At 37.3% G+C, this 21,983-nt stretch overlaps 1 protein-coding gene across 21 annotated transcripts in view; it reads right to left on the bottom strand.

Annotated features, from left to right (window-relative positions):
- Positions 1 to 15,722, bottom strand: part of MICAL2 (microtubule associated monooxygenase, calponin and LIM domain containing 2) — a 129,598-nt gene extending 113,876 nt beyond the window's left edge. For 4 of the 21 annotated variants that reach the window (XM_039340319.1, XM_039340320.1, XM_039340314.1 and 1 more), the window contains exon 1: positions 15,480 to 15,722. The gene's annotated coding sequence lies outside the window, so the exon portion shown is untranslated. Of the gene's footprint in view, positions 1 to 94; positions 199 to 10,283; positions 10,345 to 10,493; positions 10,513 to 15,479 lie in introns of those variants that run through there. The other 17 variants (XM_039340323.1, XM_039340322.1, XM_039340324.1 and 14 more) reach the window with 10 other exon arrangements.
- Positions 15,723 to 21,983: the final 6,261 nt, after the last annotated feature.

The raw sequence follows: 21,983 nt of genomic DNA, 5'->3' as shown, positions 1-21,983 counted from the left end.
ATTAACTAATTACAAATTACTTCCTGTTATTTCTCGTTAAAATAAGTGAATGTATGATGCAAAATGGAAAACACAGGAAAGGGCATTGTCTTACCTGAATGCCTTTTCTCAGCACAGAGATGGAGAATGTCCAATGCTTTAAATAATTTATACTGTGTCATTGGGTATTGTTTTCAATAATAATAATGAAGTACGGACCTGTAAGTATGTAGTATTTATCACATTTTGTGAGATGGATGGCATATAAACATGACAAACAAATATTTTTTCAAATATAATATTTTAGTTAATATAACAACTTAATAGGAGTAAGCAACATGGAATCCAGATAACTTCTCTTAATGCTGACCAGATTTCTTACTCATCTGATTTTTTGAAAGACTTTTTCAATAAAAGCATTAAATAATAAAATCATTAAAAATCATTTGCAGCTCACTTGCTGCAAAACAAAATGCTATCCTCCATATATTTGTATATTTGCAAAATGCCTTTGAACACCACCAACAAAGAATAACTAAAAGCAATCAAATAATAAATTTAAATAAGCTGTGTGACCCTGGGCCAGTCACTCTCTCTCAGCCCAACCCACCTCAGAGGATTCTTGAGGTGGGGAAAATAAGAGCAGGAAGGTCTGTTGGATATGTTCACTGTCTTATTTATAAAAATAATAAAGGCAGGATACAAATAAATGAACCATGTAGAATGCATTTGACGATAACCTTGTACCATATTAATAACAGAAGTCACTAGCAGGCAATTTTTTTTAAGGAACAAGAGCCCCGTCTTCTCTTAAATGGGAGTTTTATGACTGGCCCATAATGGTATTACATTGTCTCAAAATTCTGAGTATGACCCTCTCCCAAAAGGATATCTATTCATGATGCTGAAAAGTTCCAAAATGCTTTTCTAGAATTTTGGAAACCAATTAAATGAATACAATGTTTTCTCCGTGACCAAAAACACAGTTGACTATAATGGAAAAAATTGGAAAATTTGTATATGCTGTTGTAGTGGATTAAGGGGGCTCTTAATTACGCTACTGGCTATCTGGGAGACTTTGAAATATTCTAAAATACAGAGCCTGTCCTGCCAATGACAGTGGGAAAAGCAGAATTCAGTGGGAGAGAAAGTTAAAACGTTTCTCTGTTCTCAGACACATTTGGCTGTGGGCCCTGCAGGAAGCAGAGATTTAAAGAAGCTACTTGACTTAAGAGGTCAATCCAAAAGCCTAGAAAACTTTGAAAGAATGGGAACCAGTAACATTGGCAGGGAACATTTAATTTAGTTGTGTAAAAAAAATTCTATTCTGTTGGTGTTATATACAGTATATGCTTCCATTGTCTGTTTCTGTGTTATTTTGTTAGCTCAGACTATTTACAGATCCGAGTACTAGGTTTTGAGTGCAAATGTCAACGTTATTAGCTATTTACAATTTCACTGGTTCTGAAATCCTTACTTTGTTGCTTTTATTAAAACAAAAACTTCATTTTCCCAATAATATATCAAATATTCCAAAACTGCTTGAGCCTGGCAACCCTGGTTGAAAAGGAAAAGCTGAAGCCATTCATTTAAAATTTGATTCCTTTTGGGGAAGGGGCATTTCCCGTTTTGATCCAATCAGATTGTGAGGGACAAAAACTTAAGAGTAGGTGACTGCAGCTTTGAACACCTCCTGGAGTGGAACTTTTTTATTTCAAATAGATAAATGCAGACTCCCAGAATTTAGATAAAGGAGGGTGAAGAATAGAGATTAGACAGAAGGGTCTGGCAGTCTGCTGTGGAGGTTGATAACAGGCTCCCTTCAGCAAAACAGAAAAAGAAAACTTTAATATGAATGTTAAACTAGTAATCTGTGTTCATGATTCTCTGATAAACACTACTGTGTTCACTGGTAATTCTTTAACACTCAGACCATAGTTGTCTAGAATTAATGCCTGTATCAGTATCTATTGTTCTGATAAATATATTACTTCTTTTGCTTCAGAACCTTGCATGCTATATACTGCCTGAAAGAATCTGTAGAAACAGGAAAATATTCTTTTCATTATATCTGTGAGCTCAGCATTCATCCATCAAAACGTTACAAAACCACAAAGTAAAGTGCTACTTGTAAAGCTGACATGATATATCAAGCAAAATAACTATCTTTTCCTTGGTTGCTTGGAATGTCAACATTTAATTCCTCAGCACTCACTGGCATATACGAAAGCCACCACAAAGGCTTCACAAAATAGCGAAAATTATTTAATACTGTACAGAAACCTCTAAAACCTATGCATTTCTCAAAAGACACAACATGGAGAGAAAAAAAAGAAATGTCAGGATATCCTCCCCTTTTCAGCAAGTTAATCTTTGAAGGCCTACTGTCTTTCCAGTATTTGCCAGGAAAGATTCTCTGATAAATACCAATATATAACAACTTCCAGGAATTATAATTCCTGGCAATCTGCAGGACGAACAGCTGCCGACTTTCCAATTAATAGAAAAGTATTTTTTTCTTTTTCTTTACATAAATATTTGTTGCTTTCCTAGTAGGATCTTAGTCTTAGCTATCGCCTATCTTATTCCCTAATAAGGCATCCTAAAACCTGGCCTTTGGGTGATAGGCATTACAGAAAAAGCACATCAAAAAAACTCTCCATGTTCTTTCTGAAGCATGCTCATCTTTTGAATTAAAAGTTTAATACTACCATATTTGGATTCATCTTTTGCATATTAGTTTTTGAACATCCATTTATAGATTTATTAATGTAATTATTCTCTTTGACTGGTATTTAAAATACTGTTTCAAATTATACCTATTGAAATGAATGGAGCTAAAGCCACAATACTGGGCAGAACACAAGTAAATAGTACATAAGGGTTTCGTAGCAAGCTGCAGGGTAATGAAATATCAAAATATTTGCTTGGAACGCTTATTCAGAATCAACAAATATCTGGCTGCAATCCAATACTGCTAGCTCTGATGACAATTTGATACTCACTGAAATAGAGAAAGCTCAATGGAACTCATTAGAACTTGTTTTTGAATAATTTGTTTTGTAAATTAAACCCACATAATAACCATTATGGGAGATTGCTTGTTTCACGATATTTGAATATATTTAGGAAAATGTTCATTATATGATTCAGCAAACCTTATTTTTCTGCTTTAGATATAGAAGATATTGTCAACATTAAACAGTAGAGAGCAGGTGGCCAAAATCTGTTCCTCAAATATCTTTGGCATATCTTTGAGCAAATTTATTGAGGAAATTTATCATACCTCTTTTTAAAACCATCACTACATCTTGCAACAGTGATTTTCAAAACTTTAGCATACATTATGTAAACAAATACATTTACATTTAATAAGTTTAAATACATTTAATATGTTTAAACATTTGAATTCTCTGAATGCTCTTCAATATATATCTACTAAGTTCTAATGCTCCTAAAATTCATATTGAGTTTTGTTTCTAAGAGTATGAGCAACTAACAAGGTGAATTAGAAATTCAGGTAAATGAGGGCAGATATGATATTGTTGTCATTACAGAAATTTGGTGGGATGAAACCCACAAATGGAACACACAGCTAGAGGGATTTAAATTATTTAAAAGAAACAGAACAAATAAAAGAGGAGGTGGAGTTGTTCTATATATATAAGAAATAACCTTATCTCTACAGAAATAGAGCACAACAATGATGAAAACTGTCTTGAATGCATTTGGGTCAATATAAAAGGGGAAAAATGACATTGCCATAGGTATATACTATAGGCCATGCAATCAAACAGAGGAAATAGATGAACTTTTTGTTAGTCAGCTAACTAAGGAATGTAGGAAGCATATCACAATAGTAATGGGGGACTTTAATTACCCTGACATCAACTGGGAGATAAACTCTGCATCCAGTGGAAGTTCAAACAGATTCCTGACAAACCTAGCAGACAACTTTGTCTCCCAAAAGGTAGAAAAGGGAACTAGGGGATCAGCCACATTGGACTTAATTCTCACTAACAGATATGAAATGATAGAAGATGTTGAAGCCACATCTTGGGGGGGAGTGATCATGCAGTATTGGAATTCAACATTATGCAAGCACAAGCAATAGAACACAGTCAAACTAGAGCAGACATGTCAAACTTGCGATGTCACATGACATCACACAATGTATCAGGAGAGTTTTGCCATTGCCAGCAATGGGGTGGGCACGGCTTCTGCATGACGTGTCCAGCCCGCTGGCCAGCAGTTTCACACCCCTGAGCTAGAGTCTTGGACTTTAAGAGAGCTAATTTCAATAAACTTACGAGAGAGCTTGGGAAGGATTCCAGGGATGAGAATCCTCAAGGGGAAAACAACTCAAGAAGCTTGGGAAATTTTGAAAAGTGAGATTATAAAAGCCCAGTCTAGCACAATACCAATGAAGAAGAAAAATAACAGCTCTCAAAAGAAACCAGCATGGCTGCATAAAGAATTCTCTGATAAATTGAAAGACAAAAAGGACGAGTATAAAAAGTGGAAAGAGGGGCACATAACTAAGGCAGAATATCAGCAAATAGCCCAAGCCTGCAAAGATGAAGTAAGGAAAGCTAAGGCTCAAAATGAACTAAGGCTTGCGACCAAAGTCAAAAATAACAAAAAAAAGCTTCTTTCAACATGTAAAAAACAAGAAAAAAGTTAAGGAAATGAATGGTCCATTAGTGGGGGAAAGTGACAAGAAGGTGACAAGCAACAGGGAGAAAGCAGAACTACTCAACTCATTTTTTGCATCCATATTTACACAAAGAGAAAAAAACAGTCCAACCTATCAAAAACAGTATTAGAAACACAAGTTAAGATCGGCAAGAAAATGGTAAGTGAGCACCTGTCCATACTAGATGAGTTCAAATCACCCAGGACCGGATGGATTACACCCCAAGGTTCTGAAGGAACTGACAGATGTGATGTCAGAACCACTGAACTAATCTTTCAAAGATCGTGGAGCACTGGGGAATTACCAGAAGCCTGGAAAAGAGCTGATGTAGTTCCCATCTTCAAAAAAGGAAAAAAAATAGATCCAGGAAACTACAGACCTATCAGCTTGACCTCAATACCTGGGAAGATTCTGGAAAAGATAATCAAGCAATGAATCAGCAAACACCTAGAGAGAAACAAAGTCATTACCAAAAGCCAACATGGATTTATCAAAAACAGTTCATGTCAGACAAATCTTACTGCATTCTTTGACCAGGTGACAAAATTAGTGGACCAGAGGAATGCTGTGGATATAATTTACTTGGACTTCAGTAAGGCATTTGATAAAGTAGACCACAATCTACTACTTGATAAGATAGAAAAATGTGGGTTAGACAGCATCACCACCAGATGGATTCATAGCTGGCTGACCAGACATACTCAGTGTGTGGTCCTACAGTGTGCATCTACATGGAGGGAAGTGTGTAGTGGGGTGCCCCAGGGCTCTGTTCTGGGCCCAGTGATCTTCAACATCTTCATCAATAATTTGGATGAAGAGATAGATGGGGAACTCATCAAATTTGCAGATGACACCAAGCTGGCAGGAATAGCCAATACTCCAGAAGATAGGTTTAAGATACAGAAGGATCTTGACAGACTAAATAACAAAAAGAAATTCAATGGTGAAAAAAGTAAGGTTCTACATTTAGGCAAGAAAAACCAAATGCACAGGTATAGTATGGGTAGTACCTTGCTCAACAGGAGTAATTGTGAGAGGGATCTTGGAGTCCTAGTGGACAATCACTTAAATATGAGCCAGCAGTGTGCTGTAGCTGCCAAAAACCCCAACACAGTACTAGGCTGCATTAACAGAGGGATAGAAGCAAGATCACGTGAAGTATTAATACCACTTTACAATGCCTTGGTAAGGCCACACTTGGAATACTGCATCCAATTTTGGTCACCACGATGTAAAAAAGATGTTGAGACTCTAGAAAGAGTACAGAGAAGAGCAACAAAGATGATTAGGGGACGGGAGGCTAAAATATATAAGGAACGATTGCTGGAATTGGGTATGTTTAGTTTAAAGAAGAGAAGGACGAGGGTTGACATGATAGCAGTGTTCCAATATCTCAGAGGCTGCCACAAAGAAGAGAGAGTTAAGCTATTCTCCAAAGCACCTGAAGGCAGAACAAGAAGCAATGAATGGAAACTAACCAAAGAGAGACACAACCTATAACTAAGGAGAAATTTCCTGACACTTAGAACAATTAAACAGTGGAACAACCTGCCTCCAGAAGCTGTGAATGCTCCAACACTGGAAGTTTTTAAGAAGAGACCGGAATGTCTGAAATGGTATAGGAGGGTTGTCTGAAATGGTATAGGGGGTTGGACTAGATGACTCCAAGGTCCCTTCCACTACCATCATCATCATCATCATCATATTATAAACTTTACTGAAAATTTTGTTCATATTGTATTCTTTAAGTGATATCCTGACTACTATCACACACTGAACTTTACACTACATATAGGTCCAAAGGCCATAAGTTATGTTTGAAACTGTTCCCAATCTCATCTGTACTTTGCTTCTCTGTAACTCTTACAGACACAACTAACATTGTTTAAGCTCAATATTAATCCTCCATAGCACACCAGCAGCTGGTTAACAGATGTATGGCAAAAAAAAGTGGTCTTTCACAGCCAGTATCATCAAAAGCCATTTCCCTTTGGAAAATTAGGAGGAAATTGTAGGATAAAATCAGATGAGAACCTTAGTTACCCAGATAACACTATCAAATCAACTATTTTCTAGCCATTACCATGTTTTTTTTTCTAACCCGGTTCTCTCTTTGCATGCAGACTAATAATACTGGAGAGAAACATTAACACATCAACCTCTTTATATATGAATTCATAGACATTACCTGGGTTATCAAATTTTTTGTAGAAATAAATTTTAAAAAATCAACCATCCTGTTAAATAATTTCAAGAGGCTTGGTTTGCATTATGGCCAAAGTAAACATAATGGCAGAAGTCCAATTATTAATAATCTATAATGTTATTCTATTGGCATAACCAAAGCAATCTTTGGGGAGGTCTAAATTCCTAGAATAATACTCAGCAATAACTTTCAAGGTCTATTGAGTGGTAGGTGCAGAATCAGATAAGTTCTGTATACTTATTCTGGAATTTATTTTATTGATTTCTAGAAGTAACCAACTAAATGTATGAATGATAGATTTTAGGTGCAATGACCATACATAATTTTATGAACCATAATGTAGTTGCTTGTTTTGGATTAGCATAATGGGTGACCCATTATGTGTTCAGTATTTGGGTGACTATTCAACACAACGGAATTAAAAAAATCATGAACTAGCACAGTGACTCCAGCTTACACAGAATGTTCTTTAAGCTCCCAAATTACATTATAATAGTTCTTCCTGAATGTACAAAAAGATACTCTCCATTAAGCAGATAGATATGAAAAAAGATTTAATGGGCATGTAGTGAATGGCCTCACATGCCTACTGACAGCCAGATCTGGTATCTGATTTGAATCTACATCTTTGTGTGGAAGCAATGCTTTTATATATATATAGCAAAAGGGAGGTTTTTCCCCAGTTCCCCTTGTTTCCAGGCAAAAGATCCTTTGTCCTTTGGGAAAGTGCAAACAATTATCCAAGGAAAGGGGAAAATAAGTAACAGGGCTCCTGAATCTCTGGTAAAAGGAACAACTTCAAAAAGATGGAGGGACACCACAAACAAAAGATTCCTTGCCTATAGCTCCACCTTACAGAGTTCACAGATGTTATTATATAATTTGATTTTCATTTCTCTCTTTTTCAATTTGTCTAAAAAGCAATTCCAGTTGTGGAGCCCTTTCTCTTTTAAATACCAGATTAAGATGAGGATGCCGGTGATCTACTCTCTAGAACAGGGGTGTCAAACTCGCAATGTCACATGACATGTTGCGAGATATCGTGACTTTTTTTCCATTGCTGGCAATGGGGTGGGCGCGATTTCGCCATGACACATCTGGCCCACAGGCCAGAAGTTTGACATCCCTGTTCTAGAAGAAAGACTGTAGCTTGTATGAACTACCAAGCTGTATAGCAAAATAAGGAGCCCAAGAGAGTTCTGGGAGGGGTTAATATCTCCACCGTTTCATATCACAGATTACAATGACTGGGTAAATGGAATCTGTCACTCAACCAATGATAAAACTGTCTCTTCTCAGTCAGATATCTAAATGAGAGTGTGTAGCATGAAAAAGGATGAGGCTTTAATTGTTCCATCTGTCAATCAAGAAGAAAGGAATAGTGGTATTTGGGTAGAAGGACATATCAAAGAGGAGCTCTGGGGTTATCCAAGTTATACCTACTAGTAATTAGAATGAGTGGTTTAAATAACAGTTATTTCAACTGAAAAAAAGTAAAAACATTACTAAATAATAAAACCTGTATCCAAGTAGAAACACAGATAAACACAGATATTACAGATATTCCTCAACTTACAACCATAATTGACCCTGGAATTATGGCCTTAAGTCATGGCAGTTGTTAAGCAGGTCATATGACTGTCATTAAGTGAACATCATGGTCATTAAACAAATCCATTTTCTTCAATAAAGCATTTTTTGGTAGAAACTGTAAGTAAATGTTGACAACTGGCTAAAAACACTGCAAATCGCAAACAGAGGTAAATGTAAGCTTGTTGCCAGGTAACCAAAATGAGATCTGACTGTGGAGGGGATTGTGCGGCCATCAGAACTCTGGAAATGGGGCACAAATAACTCTGTTGAGGTCTGTTGTAACTTCATGCTGTTGCTTAGTGACTGGTCATTAAGCAAGGTTTACCTATATCAACGGACTTACAATTTAGTATTGAGAAAAGCTAATTTCAAAGGACCCTTTCAAGTTAAACAATACACTTTGTTTTTATTTTTGTTTCTAAACTTCTTATTTATTCAATCTGGACCCCATTTCATTTGGGGAACTCCAGATAGTGTATACAGTGTTCCCTCCTCCTATTTTTCCCCCTAACAGCAACTTTGTGAAATAGTATGGCTGAGAGAAAATGGGCTGTGGCTGAAGGATGACTAGAACCTGGATCTCTTCCCAGTATCGGGTTCATTGTCTTACCCTGCCCTCTGGAACATTCTCCCTTCGGAAATTAGAATGGCCTTGACCCTGTTGGCCTTTCATAAACCTTGAAAGCCTGCTTATATGCCCAATCCTGAGACCCCAAGTATGTTAAGGGTCCTGATTCATGGTCACATTCATATTTATGGCTATAATTTCTCTCAGTAACCCTCTCTATATATATCAATATAAATTTCTATTATGTTTGGCTTTCATTGATTTTATGATTGTTCACTGCCCAGAGTCACTTGTTTGAGATGTAAATTGAATAAATAAACAAAAAACAGGATCACAAAGAGAAAATGTGGTTTCAAATTATAGCTTTGTTGCTTCTTCTTTTATGGAACTAGATCACATGTTAGGCTAAGGCAGAAAAAGCACAATGTGGAACTAGCCTTGTTTCACTTGCTTAAAGCTTTATTTATATTTATTTCCTTAATGCTTTTTATCTCCCACGTCCAGACTACACACCTATATCTGCTTGTTATAGTATTGTGCAAATTTTCTTTTGCTCTTTCAATACTTTTATCTATTTAATGCAGAGGAAGGCAACAATTTTAGTGCTGGATGCTGCACACTTATGCAGTAAATTGTACTAAAAAAATAGGCCTGGCACAAAAGAAAAAAGTTGGGGCAAGATAAAAGAGGTATAATATTATATATTAATTTTATTCATACCATTGAAAGCCACCTAGAGTAGCCCCATGGCAGCATAGGCAGCAAATAAATTTAACAAATTAAAAAAAAATCTATAAAAAGGAAGATTTATGGCATAGATGTATAAATGATGATGATGATGGAAGGTACCTTGGAGGTCATCTAGTCTAACCCCTTGCTCAGGCAGGAAATAATAATAATAATGATGATGATGTTGGAAGGGACCTTGGAGGTCATCTAGTCCAACCCCCTGCTCAAGCGGGAAACCCTATACCATTTTGGACAAATGGCTGTCCAAAATACATTATGTGTTCAGAGATATGTACATTTGAATGTTGGAGATAGTCTGCTGATTTCTAAGTAAATAGGAATTTAGGCAAGCAACAGCTTTCTTATAATTATCTCATTATAAAGTGCCTTGCTTGATCATACATTCAGAGTATGAACCCTGAATGATTCTAGGCCATAGGTTTGTAGGTAAAATTATCTACATTTATGTGATAATTTACATAAGTGCTGAGAAATTATTATTTTTACTATACCATTTCAGACAAATGGCTGTCCAGTCTCTTCTTAAAAACTTTCAGTGTTGGAGCATTCACCGCTTCCGGAGGCAGGTTGTTCCACTGGTTAATTGTTCTAACTGTCAGGAAATTTCTCCTCAGTTCTAGGTTGCTTCTCTCTTTGGTTAGTTTCCATCCTTTGCTTCTTATCCTTATAATCTGTTCATACAAGGATTTTTTTTTTATTACATTTATCAAGCAGCTCAACCTAAAAGAGAAAAGAATACTTTTCTTGTATCACCTTTTCTAAGTAACTATACTTTGCATTGATAATTAGAGCTTAGTATTCTGGGAAAGCCAGCCCTGCAAGTCTTATTTTCATATACGATAAACAGGAACAACATTAAACAGGTTTAGAAACTTGCTGTGCAGCAGTTTCTAATTTGTAAGGAAGGAGTAGGGGAGAGGCACCTCTTCCCTCCAAAGTTCAATTTCACTAATTCATATTTTGCTAATTTTACTGTATGCAAAATCATAAATGACACTGTCAACAACTACTCATAATTAGAGCAAGAATGTTTTTGCTCCCAAGACTCTCATTCACTCGGACTCTAAGTGGCCATCTCTAGTAACAAGAATGTTGTTCAGATTCCATGCTCAAATGGAATCATCTTCTTGGCTGTGATTATTGGTCTATGTGCCAATTATAAATCAAGCTTAGTTGCTGCACTTGCATATAAAATGCTTACAGGGTAGCTCTTGAGTTCTTGCACTGCGATGGTAAAACTGTAAAAAATAATCTAAAAACAGAAACCCATAAAGTTATATTGGTGCTGGTGCTGACTTCAGGATCAGAATACCGGGTCACAATCCTAATCTCATACAGGTAGACCTTGATTTAAAGCAGTTCGTTATAATATACACAATGATGCACAATCATATATGTAGTCCTCGATTTATAACAGTTCATTTAGTAACTGTTCAAAGTTACCATGGCACTGAAAATGTGACTTATGACCGTTTTTCACAGTTATGACCTTTGCATCATCCCCATGATCATGTGATCAAAATTCAGATGCTTGGCAACTGCTTCATAGTTATGACCGTTGTTGTGTCCCAAAGTCATATGATCACTTTTTGCAAACTTTTGTCAAGCAAAGTCAATGGGGAAGCCAGATTTACTTAACAACTGTGTTACTAACTTATCAACTGCAGTGATTCACAACAACTTTGGCAAGAAAGGTCGTAAAGTGGGGCACAACTCACTTAACAAATGTCTCACTTAACAACAGAAATTTATGTCTCAACTGTGGTCGTAAGTTGAGGACTACCTGTATTTGAACTATTAATCTATTTTCTGCCCTAATAAACATATTTAGGATTTAGTCATCAAGGACTATGTCACACACTGGAGTCCAGGGCACCTCTGGCATAACAAGGCTTCCAATTAATGTATTATCCATCACTGTCTGCAGCAGCCTTTCTCAACCTTTTAACCTGGAGGAACCCCTGAAATAATATTCAGGTCTCAGGAAACCTTTGCATAAAAATTTACACACATACACGTTGTAAATATTGTGTAGGTTAGAAGGGAGTTGTATTATAACATACACACGTGTGTGTGTGTGTTATAATACAACTCCCTTCTAACCTACACAATATTTACAACAACAGCAAATTTGCAAACCAGCTGTTGTACCAGGGCATGTAAAAATTTCCATTCCTGAGAGGTGTTAGCATCATCTGGCACACAAAGTTCAAAAAATTGAGGAGACCCAATTGAGAAAAGCTAGTCTATAAAAACGTGCTGAAATCTAAATGCAGAGACCTAGCAAATGTGAGAAGAACATGCCATCAGTCCTACAGCAAGGATTCTCCCAGTGACAAAATGTTTGAGGTGAGTCCAAAGATGATCAATATAAGAAGAGACATCTCTCTGAGGGGTTTCAAAAGAACTGAATGTTTAAATGCCTGGGTGTAACTTAGAATGGCAGACAATACAAATAACTAGACAAATAATGAGCAGCAATCCACAATTCAGAGCCAGGATAATATCAGACACCTTTTTTTAATTAGCCCAACATGAGCTGAATACAATATACTGAAGATCTGATAAAGCAAACAGAGCAGTCACAACTGAAATTATAGATTGGTACGACAGTATTACACAGTCACTCCTCCCTAAATATTGACATGCCTCATGTTGAGCAAGCACTGCAACTGCATTGCTCACTGAGTAAACTTTTTTCCATTAAAGACAACAGCAGACATGGAAAGAAAAAAGTAAGAGTTTACATATTAAAAAAAGAATTTCAAATTTGTAAAAAAAAAAGTAGAATTTAAACAAAATGAACCAAACCCCACTTTTTTTGACAAATTCCATTTTATTGTTATTTTTCCCTGGTGGTTTTGAGATTTAAAACAGAAGCCCTTAATCAAGCTTTAATCTTGTTTTTTTTTTTTCATAAAAAGATAGGGTGAACAGTTCTTTTGGAAGTAACTAGTACCTGCTGTACACTGATTTAAAATCAAATCTTTATTCAGGTGTCTGGAATAAACAGTGTTGATTCCCTTGACATTTCAAATAAAGGAGCTCAACAATTTTGAACATCCTGTCCCTCTAGGGCAGGGGTTCTCAACCTTGGCAACTTTAAGACTTGTGGACTTCAAAGCTGGCTGAGGAATTCTGGGAGTTGAAGTCCACAAGTCTTAAGTTGCCAAGGTTGAGAACCCGTGCTCTAGGGGTCATAATAGCTATTTGAAGGAATACAGTATATGAAAGGGGAAATACAAAGTTTGATACTTGATGCTTGAGGACACTTCAGAAAGTATAGGTTGCCTTGTTCCATTCTTCTTGGATATATTTACAAATTAGAAGCTACCTACCACATTTTGCCCTTTTCCAAATTTTGCCTCATAGTTGTCAAAAATATATATATATTTGAATCAAATGCAACATTTAAATAAGGCTTTTCAATCCCTTTTGGAATTTATTTTTAATGAATAACAAAGGTACAAACTAAAAACAGGGACATCATACCACATTTACAAAAAAAAAAAAAAAGAGCAATGTGGCAGAACTGATTAGGCTACCAGAACTTAAGCTGACAATCACCCACAGATCTATTCTAGCACTTCATTCCATATAACAGTTATGTGGAGGAGGATCCAAAATGAATTCATAGGAGAAATTCAAAGTCTAATGTCCCTTCCCCACTTGACTGCACAGGCATACATCTCCTTAAATAGGCACACTGTTTCATAGTGATTCATAGCATACCCGTGGCAAAGAACCATACTGATAGGAAGATTTACCAAGGCTGTGTTAGTGCAATACATTGAATCAAAAGCTAGCCTAGCTACCATATTTTAGCTTAGCATACGGGACAAACTCAGTACATGTGATTAATCTAGAGTTCAATGTATTCACAATGCAGGAAAATGAAGTTCCATTAACCTTGGATTTTCATGTCATGTGAGTACAGACAAAGAAGATATTGGAAAGTACAATATGAAGGTTATATTTCTTAAAGCTCAAGAGAGTGTTATGTAGTATGGAAAATTTTACTTGATGTAGAGAAGATTTTCCTCAACATGTTTTGTTTTGCTTGTTTATCATTACAATATATGGATGTTTCTTACAAGGTTATTATGAGGATACCTTTATGATTTGTACTCTGTTTAGACTGTCTTTCTTCACCCATAACTGGAACAACATGTTCAGAAACCTCAACAGCTGCCAATAAGCAGCCTCTGACTTCCCTTCCACACCCAGCCAGTTTTTATATTCATTCTTTATCTACCACATCTCATTTTCTCTGCAAATTCTACTACTAACTTCTAGTCTTTCCAATCAGCAATAGTATAACTCCTTAAGACTACTGTATTATAGAAAAGCTTAAGAGCAGTATAATTTTAAGGCTAAGGATTTGTGAGCTAAGGATTAATCTAAGAAATAATTCCCAAATATAAATCATCTTTCCTCAACACTGCAACCTCTTCATAAGCTGCAGTCGAAGCTCCCAGAAGTCAAACCCAAAGAAAGATGGACAAGGACAATGTGGTGCAAATCAGAACACACTGGATGGATGCTGGGCTGGGGGAAACAGTACTTCCTCCATCCCCTTTAGATGGTGCTTGAGTCCAAAGTGTAGTTCACTTACCCAAACTCAGTACTCAATATGATATGAATTGGAAATCAAAACGTTCTGGGAGCAAGAACTGGAGATAATTGGTGTAGAATTTGTTTTCCTCCGTTCTATGTCTATATGAACACATTCCATACAGGTACCTATGCACTGCTACCCTTCATGTGTCTAGGGAAGCAGACTCTACCCAACTTTAGGATGCCAGAAGAAAATCTGTTCAGTTGCAATGCAATCTGCAATTACCCAGAAGGTGAATTCAACACACTTTACTTCTGAGTAGATCAAATGCCGGTTTGTGCAAGAAAGGTTCGCTCGTCCTCCCAACAGAAAAACCTTACTGTCCTGGGGCCCTCTTTAAATTCCACTTATCTTCAATAGAAAGCAGCTGAAGGAAACAAACGGTAGATCTGCAAGATCCCACCATTTAAAAAAACAACAACAAAAACCTATACACCGAATCTCTCTCTAGGCTTTTAAAGTTATATCATTATCATTATTATTATTATTATTATTATTAAAAAAACCTATGAGAAACCTGGAGGAAGAAGCACCAAGGAATCACCTGCACTTAAAAAGATCTCATGCTGCTCATTCAGGGAATTCTGAAGCGCTGGGGCGAGAAATATTTCACCACCCCCGAAGCCCAAACCGCAGATCTGCTTTCATTTCCGCCTCTGTCAGGATGGGGGACTAGTTTGGGGCAGCTCTTCCACATCCTGTTTTTTTTATATATATAAAGCCCAACAGAACAAAACACCCCCGCGAAACAGGTGAACGCGGCCGATACAATTCCGAGGGTAGAAGAGCGCGCAAAGCCTTCGCGCCCGGCGGCTCGAGGCAATTCAACCTGGCTCGGTCGGCGTCTCCCCAACCAAGCGCCACCTGCTTGGCCGCGCTCCGGCCAACAGAGAAGCGCTCCTCTGTCGGCAACGCAGCCTTTTCCTGGAAAGAAGCCCGCCCGCCCGCTTATTTGCAGGAGAAGGTCCCAGCTGCTGGTCTTTCCGGAGACACTTCAAGATCCCGCGCTCAACAGACAGGGCAAAAAAAAAAAAAAAAAGCAGAAGGCGAAATCCTAATAAAGGCTTACCGCCAGCCAGGGTCAGCACGCTGGTCCAGACGGTTGCCAAAGAAGACGACAAGCCCGGGAGCACTGGGAAAGCTTTGTTCCCTGCCGCGGCTCCTTCTCTTCTACCCGGGAGCAAGGCGCATGCTGCCGGCTCTCTCCCCTCTGGTAGCGCGCGGCGGAGTGCGCACGGCGGAGTGCGCGCGGCTCTGACTGCCCCGGACCGACTGCCTGCCTGCCCGCCTGCCTTGCCTGCCTGCTTGCGCGAGCCGGGGGCGGCGGGGCTGGGCGGGGCTTCCAGCCAAGCTCTTTCTGGCCAATGGGAAGAGGCCGAAAGGGAGTTCTGTCACCCTGAACTTGCACGCGGGAGCGCCGAGGCGGCTTTCGGCTTTGGGACTTTGGAAGAAATGCTCTCTAGTCATAGAGAAAAAGTCAGGGTTGCCCCGAGAGGGGCGGGGGAGATTCAACACCTGTTAAAAGCTAGCCAGTCCCATAACTCAAGATGCCACCGGGGCTTTTTTAAGACTCGAAAGGGCCCGCGGGTTAAAAACAAAAACAAAAACAAAAGATTGATTTGACTTGCCCCATTTTATTTCCAACCACATCCTGTGACGGCCCTTGTTTGTCTCCTTGTTTATCGCCCACTGAAGTCAGCGCTCCAGTAAATAGGATGACTGGAATCATCCTTAGATAGTATTTCATTTTATTTGTAAAATGCTTTACGGCTTTAAATGAAAAGCATCCATCTAAGTGTTGAGGATATTTTTTCCCATATTGGAAGCGGGTCAATTTCTCCAGACTAAAACCGGTCTGAATGCAGCCTGTTCACACTTCAGCACATATTATTCCCTGTCAAAAATCTAAACTTTTACAAAGCAAAAGTAAATTACCAGGCATGTATATTTCCCTTAACAAACTATGATTATTTTAATGTTCTCTTCCCAGATGTGGCTTGAAAACTATTTCCCATGTTCTGATAGTATATCCTGGCCTTTTTTTTTACATGCCAACAAATAGTTTTCAATTCATAGTGTAGGAAGTCAGCCCCCCCAGAGAAGGAAATATTAAAAGGGCAGATTATATTTCCTCAAAGCATCTTAAAGAGGCAGAAAGGCATGCCCAATTTTTCTTAATAGCCCCAGGTGTCCCTCCCCCAAACAGAAACCAGCTCTGTAGAAATGCAGATGTAAATAATCCATTCAGGAAGGTTGGAGGCCTCAGGCTAGAAGCTTAGGAAGACAAAGACACCTAAAATCTACATACCCCACCCAAACTCTAAGACAGGACATAATAGGATTAACTCACAGATGTCAAAGGGGCACACTCAGAGACTCAGGTCAAAGTATATGACACAGAGGAAATACAAAGCCTCAAACAACCTCAAGAGCCCCAGAGGGTATAAAAACCCACTCCCTACATGTGCTCTACTCTTTTCTTCCAGAACCATCTTTCTGTCTGGCTCTTCTCTTCAATAAACTGCAACCTTTTTTCTAAAGCATGTTGTTTATTCCCGGCTTGGACTGAACCATGATGAAGACTTTTCTTCAACAATAGCAACCACAAAGATAGATTTCCCCTATGATAATTTGTCACTAACCTGGTTTTTCAGGTCTTCTAATCTATGGTACATCTCTGGCCACTGTAACTAAGACCATCCACTCTGCTACTGGCCACCTTCTTCTCTTACCTTCCACCTTTCCCAGCATAGAGTCTTCTCCAGGAAGTTAGGCCTTGCCTAATACATATACAACCTAATAATTTGTGCCTGGGCTTTACTCTAGTAATTGTAATTAGCACAATGTATTATTCCTATATGCTGCTATGAGAGCAATGGCTTCTTCCTGAATAATCACAGCATGTAGCACAATGACATAAAATTGATACTTTACCACCTGAATTTTCTGTTTGTTGCAAAAGAACTAGCAGAAGACACCTTTCCTTGTTTCTGTTTAATTATTTTAACTTGCCTCTGAAACAAAGTTTCCTTTATTGTTGTTTATGCCTCACTTTCACTGCAGATTGAGAAACAAGTGATAACATGACCTAATTATTCCTGGTATGTTTCATACTATCTCTTTCTAGAAATAGTGTAACACATTTGTTCTTAACATCATTGTGAAACATAAACATTTGCAAATATAGAAATAAGGGACATTTTCCTAAAATTAGTTGCGCTAAAATAATACGTTTTTATATTCATTGATTCCCACCAAATTACAGATTGGAATGTAGAATGGTTTAGTTACAGTCACATTAAGTTTTTCAACTAAGCAAACTGTAACACTGTATTTTAATATTTCAAAAAGCAGGGATGGAATAAAGTGTATGCTTTACACACTGACTTTTAACAGTTTTTAAATCATCATTGTGCCAAAATAATAGCAACAAGAACATTTTTTTAACCCAGTGGTTCTCAACCTATGGGTCGGGATCCCATTTGGAGTCGAACGACCATTTCATGGGGGTCACCAAACAACGCAGTCCACCATTTTCCCCCCCTTTTCCTTAGCTGTACTATTCCCTTTTATTCTATTGGCTTTTGAAAGCCAATAGAATAGACTCTCTTGAATAAAGTCTAATTCTATTGGCTTTCAAAAGCCAATAGGAATTGTCCAGGCTGTCTCTGTCCTGCTGAGCCCACCAAGAGTCCCATTCTGCAAACAGTGCTGCACCAGTTGAATAGTCCTCGACTTACAACTGGTTGAGTAGTCCTCGACTTACGACCGGTTGGGGGTCGCGGCATTAAAAAGGTTGAGAACCACTGTTTTAACCATTTCAATGATGACTGGATGATCTGATGGAGACAGACAGAAGTCAGAAGGCTTAAAGATACTGGCCATATCTACATGATAAGGCTGTCTTGTCAAGAGTCACCAATTGTTTCTAGAGGCCAGAACAGACCTATGGTCTTTTACTCACCTCTAGCTCTTTGCCAGATTTTTCCTGCTCTGGGTTGAAAGTTCAATACTAGTGTTTTCCATCTTGTGCTGACTCTGACACTGTTGTCCAGTTTACCTAAGGGTAGTCCTCAACTTACAACTGTTTACTTAGCGTTTGCTTGAAGTTACAAAGTCACTGAAAAAAATGATTTACAATTGGTCCTTCTGCTTACAATCATCACAGCATCCCCATTGGTCATATGAATAAAATTCTGGCGCTTGGTAACTGGCACCTAAGTATGATGGTTGCAGCAACCCTGGATCAAGTGATTACCATTTGGGAGCTTACCAGCTGGCTTCCAAGAAACAAAGTCAGTGGGGGAGGCTGGATTTGCTTAACAACGATAGGATTCATGTGATAACTGCACTTAACCATGGCAACAAAGTTCATAAAATTGGGCACAACTCATTTATCAACCACCTTCCTTAGCAACAGTCCCAGCTGTGGTCTGTTGAAGACTGTGTTCTGTGCACTGTGTTCTAATTTGTTTGGAAGCATGAACATCCCCTTACTTCATTTTCCCAGCTATTCCTCAATGAAGTTTGCTGCAATTAATGTTTCAAACCTTTCTTGGTGCTTACAATATTTGTTTAGCATGAACAGTATTCCTAGTATTCCCAATGTTCCAACAGGAACATTTTAAGTACTATTTTTCTTTTCCTAAGCTACCTGTTTTTTCACTGCTTTTTTTTTTTTTTAAAAAAAAAGTCTGATCACTTGTAAACCATTTCATCACTTTTCCAGTCATTTGATCCAGAAAGTTTTGAGAGAAGTAAACAGACTAATTAAAAGTACATTCCTGTCAGATTACAAACCAGAGATATTCTGCAGGTCAAGCATAATAATTACGATATTGAGAAAAAAAACATAAAACAATCTGCATCAGACCTTCTTGAGGAAAAGCTAGAAAATGTAAGAATGTTTTATTATTAAGGTTTTTTTTATTTCAAAGTTGTTGTGTCTGTATATATGTGCATTTTGATACCTTATTTATATATATATAAACCTGATTGTTTGATTTTGTTTACAGTATGTATAAAACATTGTTTGGAATGATTCAGCTTTTATGTAAATAATTTCAAATGACTAACAAGTAACCCGACACACCAAATTTATTTGGAAGTAAGAGCCATTTCATTACCTCCTTTTTCCTCCTTCCGCCATAACATAATGCTATGCCTTGAGTTATTTGTAAAAATAATAAAGTCGGGATATAAACAGACAAACAAACATAAGTCTTAACAGTATTTCAAACCATGCTTTAAACACAGATTTTGGGTTTTGCTAAAAGTGTCTTTAGAACATGGAACAACCACCATTTCTGGTTAGCTATAATCAAATTTTAAAACCAAGTTTAATGACAACTCTAATGGTAGTTCAAGAGCCACATAGGACAGAGATGAGTATTTAGCTGTATTGTGTGAATATAGTGTCCAAGTAAAATGTTTTAAAGGAAGAAAATGTGCTAGTAGTAGGCACATGGCTTATACTCTAATTCAGTTGAATTGTGATGGATGCATAAGTTCATGATGAGCCAATGTTTAAAATGTCACAAAGATTTCTGATCAGATAAATGGATAAATGATATAAATTCCCATAAAGTTTTATAAAATTAAAAGATGGTCTTTCTTTAACTTATAGATTAAAGTGCTAAATAAGAATAGCAAAAGTCCAGCTGAGGAAGTCTAATTTAGTCGTATAATTTAGAAATGATTCACAATATGTACCAAATATATTTGATATAATACTGTGTTCTTGGGCACATTAGCCTGAAATCTATTGAAAACAATGGACCATGCAAGTCAAAACGTCTACCTTAAATATGTTAAGATATTGTCACACACCTGCAGGATGCATATTTGTTACGAGATATTGCTTCCAGTCAATTGAAACTTTTTTCAGCTGAACAAATGGTCTTTTTTTTTTTGTTTAGTGTAATGAGAAGTATTAAACACTGACAAAACATTCAGCTTTTTTTCAAAACACCTTTCTGTCATTATCTATGCTACGAGCTATGTGGCTCTTTGTTATATGTTCATCTTCCATAGTTATAAATAGATTATTATAATCTATTTTATATATATATTATATTCTCTGTGTCACCATGGGATCTGAACTTTGTGATTTAAGATTTTATATATACTTTGAACTTCTTATAAAGTACCTGGAGATTCAGAGTTTAATTATTAAGCACTTGCCTTTTAAGGAAGGTGATTCTGCAGCTATATATGCAGGATAAATGCAATGCAAAAGTGTTTGTTTGTTTGTTTGTTTTTACCAATGAGGTGATAAATAGTCTGGTCTAACTGCCATTGCCACTCATCGCAGCAAGTTCTAATTAGTACTGTTCTTAACAGGTTCTCAAAAATATTGAGCTTGGTAGGGACCGATCTTTGTAAGCCTGCTACCATAAAAGCATATTGTAGCTTTTTATGTTTGAAGCCATGCTGTAATTTACAATAGTGGAGTTGTAAGGAAGAGAAGTGGGCAGCTATATAGGAGCTGTGGTGGTGTAGTGCTTATTGCAATATTGCAGGCTAATTCTGCCCACAGCGAGGAATTTGATCCTGACAGGCTCAAAGTTAACTCAGTCTTCCATCTTTCCAAGGTCCTCACAATTGTTAGAGGCAATGTGCTGACATGGTAAGCCACTCAGAGAATGCTGTAAAGCACTGTGTGGTGGTATATAAGCCGAAGTGCTATTGCTATTACTATTAAGATATTAATTTGATGAAATGTCATTTACATTGTTATTACTTACATTTACAATAATCTATTAAAAATGTCCTTCAGGACTATTTCAGACAGCTCAAATTTTAGCTCATTATACTTACACTCTTAATTTCATGAACTTAATTCTTTTTCTTAATTGTGGCTTATTCTCAGGGATTATATTGTCAAGATAATTTCTAGCTTATGTATGATCTCACAGCAACATTACAGCTGAAGCAATTGTAATCTTGTATTGGGAAAAACATTGTTTAAAACTCATAAAGATGCTTCTAATGAACAGAGGAAAAGTCCATGGAAATTCAAATATATACAGTTAGTATTAATTTCAGTTTTCTCTAAAACTGTAAAGAGCATAGCTGTTATGAAACAGCCAGATGAAAGCTTCTCAAATGACCACTTCCTTTTCTTTCTGTTGGCAAATAACAGCTCCATGGAGACATTAGACTTATTCTTTCTTATCATTAAGAAAGCAATGATGTATTCATGTCTGCTGGCTCAGTCTGACTGTTACAACTTGCAAACAACTGGTTAGTTTAAATTGAATGTGCCATTCAGATGCAGAATACACGCTACTTCTGTAATCAGAAAAACATAAATTGCATTATATTTATTCAAGGCTATGTTTTCTGGTTAGTTCAGATTTCATGTTTAGTCCAAATTCTGCATTTGGACTAAACATGAAATCCCAAACTAAAGGTTCCCAACTTGAATGTCTTTTAGATATGTGACCTTTAATTCCAAAATACTTTGTCCACCAAGGCCACTGCCTGAACTGTAGTTAGGTCCAATGATTTGGATGTCACCAAGACTGGGAAAACCTGTTCTGTCCTCACGATTATTTTATTTTTTTCAGTT

Source organism: Crotalus tigris, unplaced genomic scaffold, assembly GCF_016545835.1.
Source record: "Crotalus tigris isolate CLP2741 ecotype Arizona unplaced genomic scaffold, ASM1654583v1 scf7180000017744.3724543626:3957646, whole genome shotgun sequence".
Classification (NCBI taxonomy): domain Eukaryota; kingdom Metazoa; phylum Chordata; class Lepidosauria; order Squamata; family Viperidae; genus Crotalus; species Crotalus tigris.
The sequence above is the reverse complement of the archived record's forward strand: the minus strand, read 5'-3'. Positions and strand labels throughout refer to the sequence as shown.